Below are 13,707 nucleotides of genomic sequence, written 5' to 3' on the forward strand. Positions count from 1 at the left end.
CATATATATTATATATACATACTATGAGCAACAAATTTATATTGTATTTGTAAATCAGTATCCTGTTATATGTGTGCGTGCGGGTGCCTGCGGGCGTTGGTGCTTCAATATCATATATGTATATACATACATATACATATATATTACACACACATGCGCACGCACGCACGCACGCACGCATGCACACACACACACACACACACACACACACACACACACACACACACACACACACACACACACACACACACACACACTCGAACGCGCGCATGTATGTATACATCCTCATGTACATAATGTAAATATACGATGCATTCTCAAGGACAACGAATGCACGTTGGCATTAAATTCCGCTGCTGCGGTCAGACTCCATTACACATGTAAACAAATGATTATGCTGATATTTCATATGCATTTTTTTCATTGACATTCTTCATTAACTAATATCTAGACCAATACCTTAGAACTCATATATGAACTCGCTTCCATCAGAGTTTATTTCAAAATTACCTTGCTTTTGTATTATGATTGATCAGCTGATCGTAATGTAAGGCCAGTACTAGCTATACACCTTTAAGAACACTAAATCAACTTTTTTGTGTGAAATTTCTGTTTATATGTATAAAAGAGTATGATTTAAAACAAATACAATATTTAATATTTTGTCGTGAAAGTGGTCGGATGTGGGTCGAATCCGTTCATTTATTTTTTATTATTCTGCAATATTTAATTATTGGTAAGTGATAATGTTCGAGTCACCGACCGCCGCGTTGTTCCCTTGGGCAAGGAACTTCACCTTGATTGCCTACCTAGCCACTGGGTGGCCAAGCCAGCCCAAGTCAAGTGCTGGTCCCAAGCCCGGATAAATAGAGAATATTACTAAAAAGGTACCACCGGCACTCTCCGTGGAAAGGATAAGGGGACCCTAAAACAATACTATTCCAATGAGCATCACAACATTGGAATAAAGCTACAATTAAGTATCATGCTGTGACCACGGCGGCTCAGACATGAACCTACCGTTAAAAGAAGTGATAATGTTAATGTTAATGATAAGTTCTGTTACTGTTTAGTGAAAACGTGAAGTGTTGTTATTGTTTAGTGAAGAATAAAAGCGATTAAAATGTGTGAATTTATTCAGTTGTCTTGAGTCTTTTTCGGCAGAAATGTGATTTTTTTCTGTCAGTGATCAGTGAAAATATGAAAAACAAAAGCGATTATAATATATGTGAAGTGATTATGTAATGTAAGTTCAGTAAATAATACCAACAAGAAATCTGCGCAGAGGATTTTAAATAAAGCAGTTGCAGGTAACGCACCATTACTAAAATGTACTGACATTACTCATAGTGCAGAATGGTTATACAACATATAATGATGATGATGATAATGATGATGATGATCGCCATCGTCATCGTCATATGGGTTGAAACTTAGGTACGGAGGGACAGATTTGTTCAGAAAGATAATTTAGATATTTTGACCTTGCGCAAAATATTAAGCAAGGCAACAGAAGAAAAAGGGTTTGTGTTTTACCTTCAAGAGATATTTTATGCTGGGCTTCATGCATTCCAAACCATAGCACGAAACGTTGCATGGTGTAATCCAAGGGAAACAATAGGGTAATTTTAAAAGCAATAAATTACTTATTTGAATTATTTTATTTTAATACAGGTCATACAACTACAAAATTATTATCAGGTAGAAACTTTACGAACAGTGAAGGAGAAAGAAGAGAAGGAGAGGAAGGAGAAGAAAAATGAACACGAAGTCAGTAATCACATCGGTTTTGGAATACATATGTTGTTTTAGATACACCTTGGTTTATTCATCATTAAAACTTTATTCATTAGTATCTCGAACCAGAATGGGATTGTTGCATCTGGTTCTCAAGACAAGGAACACAAACTGCGGGACAATATTCTTATGTAAGTGCATTTTCCGTTGCATGAAATTACTGCATGTTATTTTACTGCATAAGAAGAGAGGGAGCTAGTTTGAGCCAGCTTTGGTGTCCTTTTGCTTGGCCGTTATGTTTAACATTAGCAACATCGCTGAGGATGTTCATACGCTGATATTAAGCAAGCAAACTATTATCCGAACCGGAAGCATTATATAGTATAACAAAAACTGAGAAAAATATAACAATAGTAATTGTAGAAGACTTCATTACTGATTTTTTTCTTATGTCGTATGTGTTACATACATACACGCACACACATCATCCCCCACCAAATACAACATGTATATAAAAGATATACTTTAAAAAGGACCCCTCTACCATATAACCTACCCCGATGGTTAGGTTAGGGTATAGAGGATAGGTGCCAGTACATTGTTGGCGCTATAATTATATTTAGGCTGCTTATTTTTGTTTAAATTACTTCTAGACGATACGCGCATCACACTTTGTTGGAAAACTTTTAGATTATTCAAAACTTATACCGAGGTCGTAATATCAGGCAAAGGGTATGCTAATTCCCTCGTGCGGACACTCACGTGTATGTGTGTGTATGTGCATGTATTTATAGAAAGACGAGTATCTAGAGAGAAAGATAGAATAATAGAGCGTCACAATTTACTCAAGAAATTCTTTATATTCTAAGTATTTAATTATGGAATCTATATATTCACTTTTACTCGAGGAATTAGTTATTTCATATGCAATCCATTATTACGGAATATATTTATCACTCTTTAGCTCGAGATATTGTGTTTATTTCATGAGCAATTACGTTTGTTTCATGAAATTATTATATGTATTATTTTTCCATATTATTATTAGTGTGATATTAATATTATTACTTGTCATTTTATTTTAATGATTGTAATATTACTTTCTTTTAGTTTTATTCTCGTTTATTGAGAAAGGAAACTCCGAGCCACTGAGAGAAATAATGGAGAGATAAATGCAGGGAATAATTTCACTCATTATTTGTTATTATAAATGATGGCCTACACATTCACCCCCGTCACTCACCTTCCGCTTTACAAGTCAATCTTAAAGCTAGATTAACAGCACTAATACAGTCACATCACCAATAGTCATTTCACCGAGTCATTTCATTTTCCGCAGTCACGTATTTCGCACTGCACGAGAAATAGAGAAAGAGGGAAAGAGTGAAAGAGAGAAAGAGAGAGACAAAGGCAATGACACGAGTCGCTTGCTGCCCCCGCTGGACCTTTGCCTGTCATTTGCTTTTGCACTGTGTAATTGCATGTATTACATAGGCGAAATATCGAGAAGAGAAAAGAAGAGAGAGAGAGAGAGAGAGAGAGAGAAGAGAAGAAGATGAGAAGGGAAGAGAGAAGCCGGAGAGAGGAGGAGAGAGAGAGAGAGATTGATTGATTGATTGATTATTTAAAATTATATGCTGCATCAAAAGCTGAGGTCATTAGCGGCGAAGACCTTTAGAATGAAATGTTAAAATATTTAAAACGTTAAATACATCAATAAATGTTTTAAAATAACAATAAATTGAAAGGTGGAATAATGCATGCCTCCGTCATACACGATGTGACCTCGAGGCTGGTCAGGAGGATTGTATATAACAATATATATGAAAATAAGCATAAATATTATGCCTAAATGTATAATTTGCATAACATATCATAATATATTATATTGAAAACATTAGTCATGTGCGACCGTTAATGGCTCCTGGCATCCCTCACAAAGTCCTTCACTTTTAGCCATCATCGGCCCATGAGTCAGTCTTGTGTGCCCGATTCTTAATCTTGCTGATACAACTCTACGTGTCGGTTGGGATGGATGCTAGTCACCCAACTGCCAAGGGTATATATAATCTCTTGCAGTTTGTTTCTAGAGGTATGCCTCTAGATGTGTGGGAGAGGAAAACAAGCATCACAGGTGAGCGGCAGCTAAATCGGCCTTCCGGTCAGCTCGCTGATTCCCACTGATACCAGAATGCGCTGGCACCCAACACAGAGTTATCTTTTTACGTGCTGACATCAGTGCAAGCCAATCTTGAACCTCCCTCTCCACTGGATGTGATGAGTTTAAGCTCTTGATTGCTTGCAAGGCACTATGAGAGTCACAATATATTACAACAGAATGATTGGCAATATCTCTAGTCATCTTGATTACTGCAAGGATGGCATGTAACTCTGCAGTGAAGATCGAGGCTGCTAGAGAAAGACTGCCAAATGCAGTCTTGAGGCTGCTAGAGAGACTGCTCACTCTGCCAAGCCCACACAGTTTTCAGATTTCGAACCATCTATGGATATTGGATCTGATCCTTGGTACTTAGAAGAGTGTTGAAGAAATCTTTCTGACTTCTGCTTCGAATCTTTCCCCTTTCCCAATTCCGACCAAATCTAGCTCGACTTGATTAATCCAAGAGAGGAATTGGGGAGTTCCAACAGCCAGAACCTTAGTGAAATTTTAATTAAGAGCTTCCACAAGATTCCTCATTCTCCTACCATAGGATCGGCTATCCTCAAGAGGGTTGAAAATTAATCAGGAGGTAGGAGATCCAGGAATCCTTTGTAGTCTCGTGTAGTAAATCATGTTCATGTAGTCCCAATGTAATGAAAGAGGTGGTTCTCCACTCTCAGCATACAGGGACTCCACAGGTGAAGACCTGAATACCCCTGTACAGATTCTGAGAACTTCATTATGAACCGAATCCAACATCTGGAGAACAGTGGGCGTTGGAGATGAAGAAGTCTCATATCCACAGCCAACTTTACTACGAAAAAGCGCTCGGTAAATCTGCAGAGGTATTGTGCGGTCTGCACCTAAGATAGATGTGAAAGAACCCGCAAAATACTAGGCGCTTTTGTAGCTTTCACTTTCAACAGTTTGATGTGAGTCACCCATGTTAGCCTTGAGTCAAAAATTAAACCCAAGTACTTCACCTCTTGGACAACATGCAGTTGGTTTGCTCCTAAATAGAGGGAAGGTTGGAACTTTCCTCATTTGTGGAAATTTGAATCTGTGGTATGTTTTCCACTGCACAACCTGATTTATTGCAGTCTGCATGGATGTGTCCTTGCACATCCTGTAAGTTTCCCCCCTGAGCAATACAGTGTAAAGTCATCCACATACAGATTACATGGGACAGCACTTGGAACGACCTTCACGATGTCATTTATAACAACGGCAGCCAGGATCACACTTTGGTACCCTCCCTTGTGGGACCCCTTCCAGCTGATCTTCCAGGTTAAAGAAACTTTCCCACCTGACCTCTAGACTTCCTGTCAACAAGGAAGCTTTGTATGAAGGTAGGTAATGCTCCTCTTAAACCAGTGTCATACAGCTTCATGAGTATGCCATGCTTCCAAATAGTATTGTAAGCCTTTTCAAGGCAAAGAAGTCTGCTAATATGTGACATCACTGTGCAAACAAATTCTGTATAGCAGTTTCCATCCTCACAAGTGCATCTGTGGTCGATCTCAATTTTCTAGACCCATATTGATATGGAATCAGCACGTTCTCCTTTTCTAGCAGCCATGTGAACCTGAAGTTTACCATTTTCTCCAGCTTGCAGATGTAGATGGTGAGAGAAATTGGTCTGTAATTCCCTGGTGTGGAAACATCCTTGCCAAGTTTAGGGACAGGAATGATTATAACCTCTTTCCATGTGGATGGCACTGTGCCCTCCCTATAGATCCTGTTGAATAGGTCCAACAAGAACTTTTGGGAGCTCTTCGATAGGTGAGATATGATTTAAGTGAGATATCATCTGCCGTAAGACTGCCTGGGGCAGTCTTTCGGCAGAGCTGCAAAGCAGAGTCCACCTCCTTGTGCAAAACTGGCGTTTGGAAGTTCTGCAATCCTACTGTAAAATGACATTGGGTGTCATTCCTGTTCAGCCCGAAGAGCGGAATATCAGGCAGTGTAAGATGCTCCAGAAGGATTATGCCACCTATCTTCAGAGCAGGTGGTGACATATTCCAGCGATCTTATGCACCTTTTCTCATACCCATGCTAAGGGGGTCCCAGAGTTAATCCAGGAGACATACTGTCTGCAAGACGTCCTTCTAGAATCCCTTAGCACTTATCTTGCCTTGGCTCAGATCTTTTTTATAATGGATCAAGGTTAAATCGCTGGGGCATCGTTTCAACTGCCTTAATGCAGCTTTTCTTGCTTTGACAGCTTGTTGGCATTCATCAGACCACCATGTTACCGAAGGTACTGCCTACTACTTTAGGGAATGAATGCTTCTGCTGAAAGGTGAATTCATGACGTGAAGTGATTATCAACACACTGAACACATTGGAAATCACTCACAGATCCTGTCAATACTGCAATTCATCTAAAAAGATTTCAGTCCGCATGTTCAAGTCGCCTTCTCTGCACTCCATTGGCTGGAATACCGTTCATCTCCTCTAAAAGTATTGGAAAATGGTCGTTTTCATGTAAGTCTTCTATAACCTGCCAAGTGAAAGTCAGCTGTGAATCAAGTGAATCAATTGACAGGTCAAAATTGGAGGATGTCCCATTCTGAATTTGGAAATGTGGGAGTGTCACTTATCAGCAAAACTACATCTACTATTGAGAACAAGGATTCCAAGGCCCTTCCTTGAGGGTTGCACAAAGTGTCTCCCCAGAGGTAATAATGACCATTGGAGTCTCTCGAGAGTAGAAATGGATGAGGCAACTGGCCAAGTAGATCTTCCAAATCATCTGTATTGAGATTATGTGCAGGAAGGTAGATGGATGGAACAGTGTAAGGTCGTGTCAAGCCTATTCTCACAGCCTTCACCTGCAGTGTCATCTGCAGGTGGATGGCCTGGAGGGAATATCCTGATGTACCATTACTGCTACTCCTCCATGAGGTCCAATATCATAGGTTCCATGTCGGGCTTGATCTTAGAATCCTCTCAGGGAAATCAGACAATTTTCTCTGGTCATAATCTCTTGTAGGCATACACAAACTGGGTTACATAAAGCTGCAGTTCTTCCCATTTTTCATGAATACCCTGGCAGTTCCATTGGATTATCGTATCTAGTTCTTCAGGTTGACAAACCACTCTTCATAAGGTGTGGTTAAGGCCTGCCCGACACCTTTAGGCTGTTCATTTCCAGCATCTTGGGAGTACCTTTTGAGGGGTTGTTTACTTAGGAGTACCTGAGGCTTTGCTTCAGGGGCATTCTGCCTAGCAGCGGAGGCCCCTGTGGATGTGGTGGCGGCTGGAGCTGTCACCGTTGAGGTCTCTTGAGCCTTGATGGATGGCTCCAAAGACCTTACTTTGGGAGGAATCTCCTCAATAGAACCCTCACTCCCACTCCGTTTATGGTGGAACAACTCCACTAGAGGCAGTTTCAGCCTTTGAGGACTGAGGTTTAAAGGTAGTGGTAGAGTGTAAGAAGTATTGGAGGATGGGATGGTGGGAAGGAGGATGGGCTAGAACTGAGGCAAAGAACTTACCTGGCTGTGCAAACAGCACACAGGCATGTCACTTTGCCTCTGGAAAACCAACTTTCTCCTTCCTCATTATTATCAATACTTTTTCAAATTTTAACCTTTTATATTGCTTTGAGGAAGCTTCATGAGCTGCTTTGCAGTGGTAACAGCATATAGGACTTGGACAGTTGTCATCACCTTGATGATCTGTTGTACCACACTTTACATACTCGTACATTTTCCTTAAAAAAGCAAGAGTTGGCTCCATGCCCATAACCCTGGCAGTAGAAGCACTGCATAGGGTTGGGAACATATGGCTTTACCTTGAGGTGGTACCATTCCAACTTAGCTGATTTTGGAGGGATTAACGTTTCAAAAGTTAGGAGAGCTGGTGTCAACTGTCCCAAACCACCAACTTTCTTAAAACTTTTTACTGCCACTACATTAAAATTCATTAGTTCTTTTTCCTCATAGTACCTCATCAGGTCTCGGGAAAAGACAATTCCCTTACACTGATTGAGTGTTTTGAGAGGAAAACATGAAAATGTTGCATATTGCATGCAGATGGTCACTCGCATCTGGTGACGAAACCTCAACTATCTGGCTATCATTTCGCTGTAGGGTGATGCAAGGATCATGTTGACACACCTCAACTATCTTCCGATGAATTAAAAATATCAAGGTCCATGATTGATACACCATCAATGGTCTTCACTGCTAGGTATTTATTATATGAAATACTTTCATAATTATCAGGTAAGATTTCCTTAATGGATTGAGGAGGACTTTTCTCCTTACCTGGTTAGGGAGCTCAGGAACCATTATGATTCCCATTCTTGGCCTTTGGAAGTTGGAAAGGTTCCAGAGTGACATGTGGGTTCCACCCACCATGGAGTCCAGTGAGGGGAAACTATAGTTGGGGCTCAAAATCTCCCACCAGCCACAGGGGTAGTGAGGAAATATACGCAGTCACTATTACAGTGCTGATGGCAGTCGCGGGACCTATGCGCTACCGACTGAACAGTACCTGCTTGACCCTAGCTATATTTGACCAGCCGATTGACTTGACCGGGCCTTGATCAAGCCACCTGTCTATCCAGGATAGAGGTGTGTTGCTAGCTGCAAGGTGCAGCGTGCAGCATCGCTCAACCTCCAGGACTCCGTCTCCTAGTAATACGGGACGCCCCCCCCCCCCCCACACACACACGCACCGCGGCAAAGCGGCTCCCATTAGGAGAGAGAGAGAGAGAGAGAGTCGCCTGCTACCCTCTCTGGACCTCTGTCTGTCATTTGCTTTTACACTGTCTGTATTCAGATTTTGGGAATTGTTTTCCAAAATCCACGTACAATGTTTGAATTAGGATTTCCGATAAATCTCCCTTTTCGTTAGTTTCTGCCGACAGGCGCTCGCTGTTGCTGATTTTTTTCCCTGATTTTTATTCAATTTAAAAGATTCAGGTTCATATTAATTTTCCTGGGGATAACACTATTGATAAAAGCATTTTAATAAACATTGTTGATTCGATTACATTCAGCTTGCGTCATTGAAAAAAGAAATAGGCGCATAACATATAAAATGACTCTTATTCGCAATATTTGATATAAAGTGTTCAGTGGAATTTTAGTCTTGTTTAAATGGGACATTACAATTGCATAAATCAATATAATGGGATGTTATAGATTACGTGTTTACTGTTTAATTGACTGCCAGCCCGTAATTATAAATGATTTGTCATAACTGAACTGAACCATGCACGCCAAGATTTATTTTTTCCTTCATTTGTGTTGGTATTTATACCTAAATACTTTTCAAAATCAAATCCTTACGGTATCCTAATTGTGCTGGAGGCAACGGAAATTGCCATTTTCGGGTGACTAACTTCATTGTCTTATTTTTGTGTTCCTTGATGAATATACAAAACAGACGCCCCCGGGTGGGCTCGAACCACCAACCTTTCGGTTAACAGCCGAACGCGCTAACCGATTGTGCCACGGAGGCTTGGGAAGGAATTTAGGGTGAGCTATTTTAACGTTGAACTCAGGTATTTTCTATCACTGCCCTTAATGCTTCATTTTCGTCTCTAATGGTGAGCGGAAGATAATCAGTGAACAGGGATCGAGAAGGAAAATGTGTCTAGAATGGGACTACCAGTTGTCTGTTAGGTTGTCTGAAGTGATGAGTACACGCGTGTTCCTGTAAATGCACTAGGAAGGGCACCTCTCTCTCTCTCTCTTACGCATGTAGGCCTATATATATGTATATGTATATAAATTTTTTTTTCTCTTTTATATATACTGTATGTATATAGGTGCATATATACATATATAAACACATGTATTGTTACATTATATATATATTATATATGTAATATTTATATTATATATGTATATATATATATATAATATATATAATATATATTATATATATATATATATATATATATATATATATATACACACAAACACACAAAGTATATGTATTTATGTGCGCGCGCGCGAACACACACAACACACACACACCACACACACACACACACACACACACACACACACACACACACACACACACACACACACACACACTCATGTATGTATGCATTTATTTATAAATATGTATGTATCTATACATTAGGTATAGATGTAATAGCTGAATTTAAGTAGAATGTCAAATGATATTATCTAAAATAGGAATACGTTTAAAGGAGAACTTAGATGATTGTGACACCTTAGGTACCCAGGGCTTTATCAGTTTTATCGTGGATAATTACTGATTAAATATGATAATTTAGGATCCTGTTAGTCCATCTTGTTATATCAGTATAGTATAGCCTATATTTTATGAAAGTCCTGTAATTTCCCATTTCACTGTTGGCCCAATTGAATTACAAAACCAGGAATGTTATCTAGTCAAGAACTAAAATATTTTTATCATGGGCGTAACGTGATTGGGTTAGAAAGTAACGAGATATATTGAAATAACTCAAATATAAAGTCCTATTTGTTCTAAATTAACATGCCTCCGTGGCACAATCGGTTAGCGCGTTCGGCTGTTAACCGAAAGGTTGGTGGTTCGAGCCCACCCGGGGGCGCTAGTTTTGTTCAGCATTGTGTTTTCTCCGCACAGAGGATTAGATTAATTCTTTCTCCGCAGAATTCTAACGATCTAGCACATACTGTTTATTATCTTTATACTAGGCTACATCGTTTCAATTTTATAATTTCAGGTAACAGCATTTATAGCAATATTATTACATATTAGCAATAACTTTATAAAGCACTAAAAGTTGATGGCAGTTAAACAATGTTAACTTGATTATTACTACGAAAATGCCTTTAAAAATATGGTTCAGTAGTAATAATGACGGTGGTAATGATCATAATGATAATGATAATTATAATGATAATAATAAATAATGATAATAATGATGATAATGATAATACTAATGATAATGAAAATTAGACTGCTTATGATAATGATAATGATAATGTTATTGATAACATGACAACGATGATAATTATAATATATAAGTAACATTGATAATAATCATAGCAATGATAATAATAGAAATCATCAGAGGTAACAGTGATAATATTTCGTAATAATGAAAAGGAGAAATAAATGAAAAAAAAAGTATTTATAGTGCTTATAGTTCCTAGATTGCTGAAGTATCCATGGCGTTCACATTCACCTTGCGGTCATTTCTACTTTGCAGAAAGGGTGTTAAACTTTTGGCTCGCAGGCCAAATATTGCCCTCGGGATGGTCATAAATGGTCCCATGGGGTGACAAGAATTATCAGTCAGTGAAATTATGATCGTCATGAAGGCGAGTAGTATATGACTAGGGGACTGAAAATTCATATTTGCTTATTTCTTAGTGACAATAGTTTCACATATATATAATTAATGATAGCAATATCGCTGTTTATAAAGGAAAAAAAAAAACATATAACGTATGAGTAAAACAGCAACAACAAAAAAACAGTTGTAAACCAAAGACGCAGTTTTAACATTATATATATAAAACACACAATGCACTTAAGAGAAAATGTGGTAAATATTGGATGGTTCATGTTTTTTTCTGCATATAATTGATCTCGTGAGCAAGGAACTCCTCTTTTGATGAAAAATCAGAATGAAATTGTACAGTATAGTGTAGCAGCCCTGAGCAATTGATTTACAAATACTCTTTATCAATAGTGTGATCATTTAATGTTTAATAAATAATAAACATCAAGGTACATGATATTGGTGGCCCTCGAAATGATATCTGTAATGAATAATATGCCATCGTTTCTGTTGTACAGTTTCTCTAAATGTTGCTAATTCTGAAGAAAGAAGTGTCAGGCAAATAAAAGTGTATCGGTTATGTCTTCATAAATCAATATATATATAATAAAGAAACAAACATAGGCCTTGGAAATGATGGACGAAGAGATAGCCTAGTGAACTTTTCGGATGTCATATTTCACGTTGTTTTTAAATAGTACTCGAGATAAATCTAATCCTTGAAGCCATGTCCAGTTACAGTATACAGTAAATAAATACTGCTGGCGAAAACGTTTACTTTAATTTAATTTTACTTGTCATTATTCTCGTCATAGGAGAAGATGTTAAGGATTCTTATTGGATCTTGTAGCTGTAAACACGCCACACTAAACAGGTGGGTGCTTACCTGTTACGACGGCCCTGAATGCTATTGCTTAAAACTTGAATATGTTGGTAAATATATATCATCCCTTTATACGCATGTAACTTTTTACATACGCTATATGCTGGTTCTGTCTGTTTCTTTATACATGGGATATGTTAGGGTACGCTCCAAGGAATGAGATCTACAACAAAGTAAATCAGGAATTCTAAATGGAACGATTTGTAAATATATATTTTTTAATTAGATGAGATTGAAGATAACACCTTTGTATACCATATGTCTGGAATGCCATAAATCACTTGGAGTGTCTATGTTAAGAATCTATTTGTAATGCAAAGAATCTATTTGTAATGCATTTTGATTAATATTTTTGAATGTAAACGGATTTTAATAGACGTTAACGTCTAACGTCTAGCTAACGTTGACACATCTTAAGTTCTAAAAAAAAGAAAAAGAAAAAAAATCGAACAACTGTATCATGGTAAGCAAAACACATCGAAACATAAGTAGGTGATCATTCTATCTTTGTGTGCAAATCCAACCATTATATATGTTTGGGAAATATAGTTGTATAAAATGTACAATATACACGGTGTAGACCTATCTAAGAGAAATATGTATTACAAATATGTTTGCTAAGGAATCTGAAGACCGCATTGTAAGTCAACTCCATAATTTAATATCTTGTAGAGTCAAAATTCTGAAGACATTTTAAAAAGTAATGCCTCCGTGGCACAATCGGTTAGCGCGTTCGGCTGTTAACCGAAAGGTTGGTGGTTCGAGCCCACCCGGGGGCGTAAGTTTTAGTCAATAAAGGCACTGATATGATGTTAACATAGGATGTCGTACGGCGGTGGGGTTGACATATAGAATTTGGATACTGTAAAATCGAGGTTACCATTGTTTTTCTAGGAAATAAGATATTTCTGTTATAACATTAGTATATATGTATTTAGCTATATAAGTTTGACTCTGTACTGGTTAAGAATGTAAATATGATTGCAATAGATGTCAATTCGTAATATAATGCAATGATGGAGACCAAAGATGGATAGGCCTGACAATAATTATCTCTCGTTGGATGCTAGTTCACATTACTGGACCGATTTCATCATTGACATTAGTCATTTAGTTGCCTTGTATAAGAATGGAGAAACGTGTAGCAAATCTAAAAATGTAGCTGTAAGTTCCTGATTTCTAGTTACACTTTGCTGGGGTTATTAAGGCTGTGTATATAAGCAGACCTAAGCTTGAAGATCCTATGATCCATATTCTCATGTCCGAAAAAAAAAAACAAGAAAACAACAACAAAAACAACAACAAAAAACCGTAGGAATCACACTGTTTCACGAGTTTAGTTTTACGACGGAAACCCAATGGAATCGTTAGGATCACCGAACTTCGAAATATTACAGTTGAGGCTTTGGAAGAAAATGTACAAGGTTTTAACTGCAGAACAAGCATGAGAAATAGTTATATCAGTATAGAAAAAGTGAATGGCATTCGATAGTGATTAGCGTGCAGCGGGAAGGAGGAAGGAAGTCTCTGGAATAACTTAAAGAGTCCTACTAAAACTAATTGGCTAAGCCCTGTGAATTTACATTTGCTTAGCTTTGGATACATAAGGCATTCCGGATCCGCAGCTCCCTACAAATGTTGAATTACCACAGGGAGAATATG

General features: G+C 38.1%; 3 non-coding genes across 3 annotated transcripts; 2 read left to right on the forward strand and 1 right to left on the reverse strand.

Moving 5' to 3' along the window:
* Nucleotides 1-9,299: 9,299 nt before the first annotated feature.
* Trnan-guu lies at nt 9,300-9,373 on the reverse strand. Its single transcript has one exon. It is a non-coding gene; the product is annotated as a tRNA-Asn (tRNA).
* Nucleotides 9,374-10,389: 1,016 nt separating this feature from the next.
* Nucleotides 10,390-10,463, forward strand: Trnan-guu. The gene has a single exon. It is a non-coding gene; the product is annotated as a tRNA-Asn (tRNA).
* Nucleotides 10,464-12,750: 2,287 nt separating this feature from the next.
* Trnan-guu lies at nt 12,751-12,824 on the forward strand. Its single transcript has one exon. It is a non-coding gene; the product is annotated as a tRNA-Asn (tRNA).
* Nucleotides 12,825-13,707: the final 883 nt, after the last annotated feature.

Source organism: Penaeus monodon, chromosome 14, assembly GCF_015228065.2.
Source record: "Penaeus monodon isolate SGIC_2016 chromosome 14, NSTDA_Pmon_1, whole genome shotgun sequence".
In the NCBI taxonomy this organism is placed as follows: Eukaryota; Metazoa; Arthropoda; class Malacostraca; order Decapoda; family Penaeidae; genus Penaeus; species Penaeus monodon.